This window comes from Leptodactylus fuscus, chromosome 1 (assembly GCF_031893055.1).
Source record: "Leptodactylus fuscus isolate aLepFus1 chromosome 1, aLepFus1.hap2, whole genome shotgun sequence".
Classification (NCBI taxonomy): Eukaryota; Metazoa; Chordata; class Amphibia; order Anura; family Leptodactylidae; genus Leptodactylus; species Leptodactylus fuscus.
The window spans coordinates 86,096,406-86,102,405 of NC_134265.1; positions in this window are offsets into that span (position 1 = coordinate 86,096,406).

The following is a 6,000-nucleotide window of genomic DNA, read 5'->3' on the forward strand; positions in this document are numbered from 1 at the left end:
AACCTCATCAGGAGCATGTCCAGGTGTTGTAGGGAGGTCATGCCAGCACATGGAGGCCACACACACTACTGAGCCTCATTGTGACATGTATTAAGGACATTACATCAAAGTTGGATCAGCCTGTAGTGCGTTTTTCCACTTTAATTTTGGGGGTGACTCCAAATCCAGGCCTCCATTAGTTAATAAATTTGATTTCCATTGATGATTTTTGTGTGATTTTTGTTGTCATCACATTCAACTTTGTACAGAACAAATTATTCAATGAGAATATTTCATTCACTCAGATCTAGGATGTGTTGAGTGTCCCCTTTATTTATTTTTTTTGAGCAGTGTAGTTTGTGGGAAGGGTTACCACGGGAAATTATACTTTGTGGAGGGGCCACTATAGCGCGTTATACTGTGTGGTGGGGCCACTATGAGACATTAAACTGCGTGGAGGGGCCACTATAGGGCGTTATACTGTGTGGAGGGGCCACTATGGGACATTACTCTTAAAGAGGTTGTCCAGGAATTTGTTCAAAATATTTTTCCTATTTTCCTCCTCTAAAACCTGGGTGCGTCTTATCATCAGGTGCGTCTTATAAAGAGAAAAATACAAAATGTGCCAGTTTCCTCATAGTCTTCATTTTCATTCACGACTAACTTGTAGTTGGTTTATACCTGAAAAGAGTAGTCAATTTGATTAAGCAAAGCTGCACTGTAAAGTATGAGGAAGAGACAATGATTACAGTCTAAACATCATTCTCAGATCAATAGTGCACCCAAGCAGCAAATATAAATCCTTAAAGCAGAAGAAAACAAACAAAGGACATAATCTTCTGGTTGCAAGCATTCTCACGTCTTCTTGGTCAGTTTTATTAGGAGCCACAATATTCGCACATCATATCCTTTATCTGCTGCTCAAAGGTTACATTCACTTTGCAGCTCAAAGTTCATATCCAATTTGTTTTCCTAGTGAGCTGTGTACTTATGTATCTCATACTGGTGACCACTACACTTAGGCTGCCTTCACATGGAGTAAGGGTGCGTTCACACGATGTAACGTGCCGCGTGATATGGCACGTATACGGCGTGTGAGAGTTTGTGCGCCGTAAACACTCCCATTGATTTCAATGGGAGTTAGGATCGTATATGTCGCGTTATTTTGCGGCCGTGATTTTGCGCCGCAAAATCGTTCACACGCCGTATACGTGCCATATCACGCCGCACGTTACATCGTGTGAACGCACCCTTAACGCCGGGCTTGTAAAAATACAGGCGTAAAATCACTGTCCATAGACTGCAATGCATTTCTTTGGTTTAGTTTTATGCCTGTATTTTTACGGCCGTAAAGTTAATTGCAATGTATTTCAATGGGTTGAGTGTGTTTACGCGGTATATATGCAGCGCGTATACGGAACGTAACGCGGCCCGTATACGTGGCGTTATACACGGCATATACGCCGCGTAAACACACTCAACCCATTGAAATATATTGCAATTAACTTTACGGCCGTAAAAATACAGGCATAAAACTAAACCAAAGAAATGCATTGCAGTCTATGGACAGTGATTTTACGCCTGTATTTTTACAAGCCCGGCGTTACTCCTTGTGAAGGCAGCCTAAAGTCTGAGATTCCACACTATTCAGATCGAAGGCTTCATATACTCCAGATCCAAAATATGACTATCATAGAAAGCAATATATTTTAAGTGTTCAATTTGCCTGAAGGACTATCTCCGGGACCATAAACTGGCCACTTAAAGCAGATCTGTTACCGCAATATGCTGCTCTACCTAGGTGTAGCGTAATATGGCCACAGGCTTTTACTACTATTAACTTAAAGGCAGGGGTGTAACTTGAGGGGGTGCAGAGGGTGCAGTCACACTGGGGCCCAGGAGCCTTAGGGGCCCATAAGCACTGGTATCAGTATTAAGATTGCAGCTTCCATCTGATCTATAAGCCAAGGAGACCCACAGATTACCCTAAAACACTATGGTTGATTAAAGAGGACCTTTCATCACTTGGGGCACATGCGGTTTTATATACCGCTAGGAAGCCGACAGTGCGCTGAGCAGAGGGAGGGGGTTTTCCTCCCCGCTCTCACAGTACAGCGCTATAGGCGCTGCAGTGAGGAAGGGTGTCCCAGACTGTCAGGAACGTCCTTCTGACTGTGAAGAGCTACGGTACCTGCACCGATAGCTCTTCATCTGGGGCACAGATCGTGAAAGCCGACAGCATGCTGAATTCAACGCACTGTCGGCTTTCTAGCGGTATATAAAACTGCATGTGCCACAACTCATGAAAGGTCTTCTTTAGCTCCCATAACCATCACTATCAAAAATTTGCTGTAGGGATGAGGTAGGGGGCCTCAAGACTTTAGTTACTCCACTGCTTAAAGGGGTTATCCACTTTCAGAAACTGATGGCTATCCTTACTGACATAAAAATCCCAAATCTAAAGGATATTTGTTTAAAAGTCTTGCTAGGTTTATTCATTGTAATACAAAGATCGAAAACCAGTATTTGTGCAGAGTTTTCACCACAAACCAGCACCAGTTCCTGTGTTTGATGGAAGTGACAAGGTTTCATGTTGAGTATTTATCAGAAGGAAATTCTCACTTTGCACTCTAGTTACCGACTATAGGGAACTTGCATACAATGCTACTGCTCCAGATCTGAAAATACAATACTTTATAAAGATCCTGCAGACAACTGAAAACATCCCATATAATGTCTAGTTATATAATGTCTACCCGTATGTGTCATTTTACGCCACCATCCCCCAAATCATTTTATTGAGTAAAAACATGAAATCACATTGAATATAACCAGGCTTTTGTAACACAGACTGATATCATAAAATCTTTATAAAGGGATCTTACAGTTATTAAAGTAGTTGTGTGACACTATTACGTTATACTGTACATATATATATATATATATATATATATATATATACATACACATATATATATTTATATTAAAGATTAATATAAAAATTTTGGAGGTTAGGATAGTATATAAAATAAATAAATCGGGTGGCATGGTGGCTCAGTGGTTAGCACTGCAGCCTTGTAGTGCTGGAGTCCTGGGTTTGAATCCAATCAAGGACAACATCTGTAAGAAATTTGTATATTCTCCCCGTGTTTGCGTGGGTTTCCTCCCACACTTCCAAGACATACTGATAGGGGGAAAAATTTAATTAATTGGGTATACTTAGCTTTCAGATATCCAGCACCAATGCTTTGGTTCCAACTCGTCCTTCCAGAATGGTTCATGTTCATTGTTGACATGACTGCTGTAGCCAATTGTTGGCCTCAGTGATTACATGTAAATATGACAGTAGGACAGTGACTGACCTCAGCCGTCACATATACAGTACAGTCCAAAAGTTTGGACATACCTTCTCATTCAGAGTTTTCTGAATTTTCATGACCATGAAAATTGTAGATTCACACTGAAGGCATCAAACAAGTGATTATGAAAATAATCTTGTTTCCCTTAGTCCTAACAGCGGCACAATGTGGGGTATTTCTGCCCCTGTGTGCTGGTAGGACAGGCGGATATTTAATTAGCCAATAAATACGTGGCAGGCCCTATAAGAGGGCACAAGAACCTCCCCTCTGTGTGTTTTATACAAAAGTAATTCTATAGCATTGCATACAGTTTTATACATAAGACATAATTCCCAGGGTGGGAAATCTTGTGCCGGTGTTAGGACTAAGGGAAACAAGATTATTTTCATAATCACTTGTTCCCTGTCGTCCGTACCAGTGGCACAATGTGGGGAGATAGCAAGTACGTCTCCCAATAAGGGCGGGTTACTCAACAACGGAGCCCAAAATGGTTTGGGCGAAGGCCATGGAGTTTGCCACCTGATCCTTCAGCCGATAGTGGCGGATAAAGGTGGACTCAGATGCCCGAGAGGCAGCTGCACATATCATCCAGTGGCAGCGCGCTTCTTTCAGCGTGTGAGGTGGATACTGCCCTGGTAGAGTGGGCATGCAGGAAAGCTGGTGCCGGCCGACCTTGGATGGTGTAAGTGACCTTGATAGTGTCGGTGACCCACCGTGATATTGTAGCCTTGGCGGCCTTGACGCCCTTATTTTTCCCCGAATAGCTAACCAACAAATTTTTGGCTCGCCTAAAGGGGCGGGTGCGCTGCAAATAGATCTGCAGGCACTGGACCACATCCAGTTTATGCAGCCCTTCTTCTGGTGAAGAAGGAGAGGGAAAAAACACTGGAAGGGAAATCCGCTGGTTTATGTTTACCGTAGATGGCACCTTAGGGCGGAACCCCGGGAGGAACCTAAGTTGTATATGATCGGGAAAAAAGGTAATGTACGGCTCCTCTGATGACAGGGCTTGTAGCTCACTGACCCGTTTGGCAATCGTGACTGCTAATAAAAACGCCATCTTGCCAGTCAATGACTTGAGGGAGGCCTCCTCGAGGGGCTCAAAGGGTTGATCACATAAGGCAGTCAGGACCGAAGTAAGGTCCCATTGGTGGACGGGTGTATTTACCACCGGCCTCAGCCTAGTTGCCCCTTTACTGAAGGTGCTCACTAAGGAGTTCTGACAGACGCCTCCCCAGATAGGCGGACAGGGCCGCTATGTGTACCTTTAGTGTGGCCGCAGCCAGACCACTGTCTAGTCCGTCTTGAAGGAAGTCCAGGATCGCACCCGTCGGGGGATCGGTGGAGTCCACGCGATGCTGGAGACACCAGGCATTAAAAATGTTGCCTATTCGATGTTAGTTCCTATTGGTCGAATCTGCTCTGGCGCTGGATAGGGTCTTCAAGACGGCTTGCGACAGTCCGCTATTCCTCAATAGGGACTGGTCAACCTCCAGGCTGTCAGGTTGAGGCTCCGCAGATCCTGGCATCTCAGCTCTCCTTGGGTTACCAGGTCTGGGAGTGGGGGAAGCCTCCAATATATGCCCTGACTCATCAGTATGAGCTGAGCAAACCAAGCCCTTTTTTGCCAGAACGGGATTATGGCTATTCCCGAGGCTTGGTCCTGTCTTATTTTTATCAATACCTTCGGTATGATAGGAATTGGAGGGAAAATATAAAACAGCCTGAACCTCCATGGGATGGACAGGGCATCCACTGCCAAGGGATTATCCTCCGGTACAGAGAGCAGAAGGTCCCTACCTTGGCATTGAGTCGGGTAGCAATAAGATCGACCTCCGGGAGACCCCATCTCTGGACGATCTGTTGAAATATGTCTGGATTGAGAGACCATTCTCCTGATACGGTAATACCCCGACTCAGCTGATCCGCTACTATGTTCAGGGAGCCCTTTATGTGAACCGCGGATAACTGGGCTAGATTCTTCTCTGCCCAGGCGAAGATGAGATTCGTCTCCCTTAGTAGAGTTGGTGACCTGGTGCCCCCTTGTTTGTTTATGTAGATTACCACGGTCATATTGTCTGACCGGATCTTGACTGATTTTCCCTTCAATTCTGGAGCAAAGTGTACTAGGGCCAGGTACACAGCTCTGAGCTCTTTGAGATTGGATGACCCAAGCTCCGGATTTCTCCATCGTCCTTGTACAGTTCTGTCTTGACAATGGGCTCCCCATCCCCAAAGGGATGCATCTGTTGTCAACAGGGTCCACACTGTCGGGACCGTGGACCTTCCGTCTCTCAGGTGTATCCACCATCTGAGGGAAAGACGGGTAATGGGAGAAAGGCAGATCTTCTTGTGCAGTCCCCGTGGAGACCTGTTCCAGGCTCTCAACACTTCCATCTGGAGGGGACGCAAATGCCATAAAGCCCAAGGGACCGCCCTGGCCGAAGATGACATTAGGCCAAGAGCTCTCATGGCGGTGCGGATGGTAACATCCGGGTGTGCAGTAAGTAACATGCACTGGCTTGAATCCTTGCCTTCCTTGGGCTGGAGAGGAAGATCTGCATCGTTTCTGAATCCACTATAAATCCGAGAACCTTCTTTGGGTGGATGGAACAATTTCGTATTTCTCCCAATTGATAATCCATCCTAGCTCTTGTAGGAA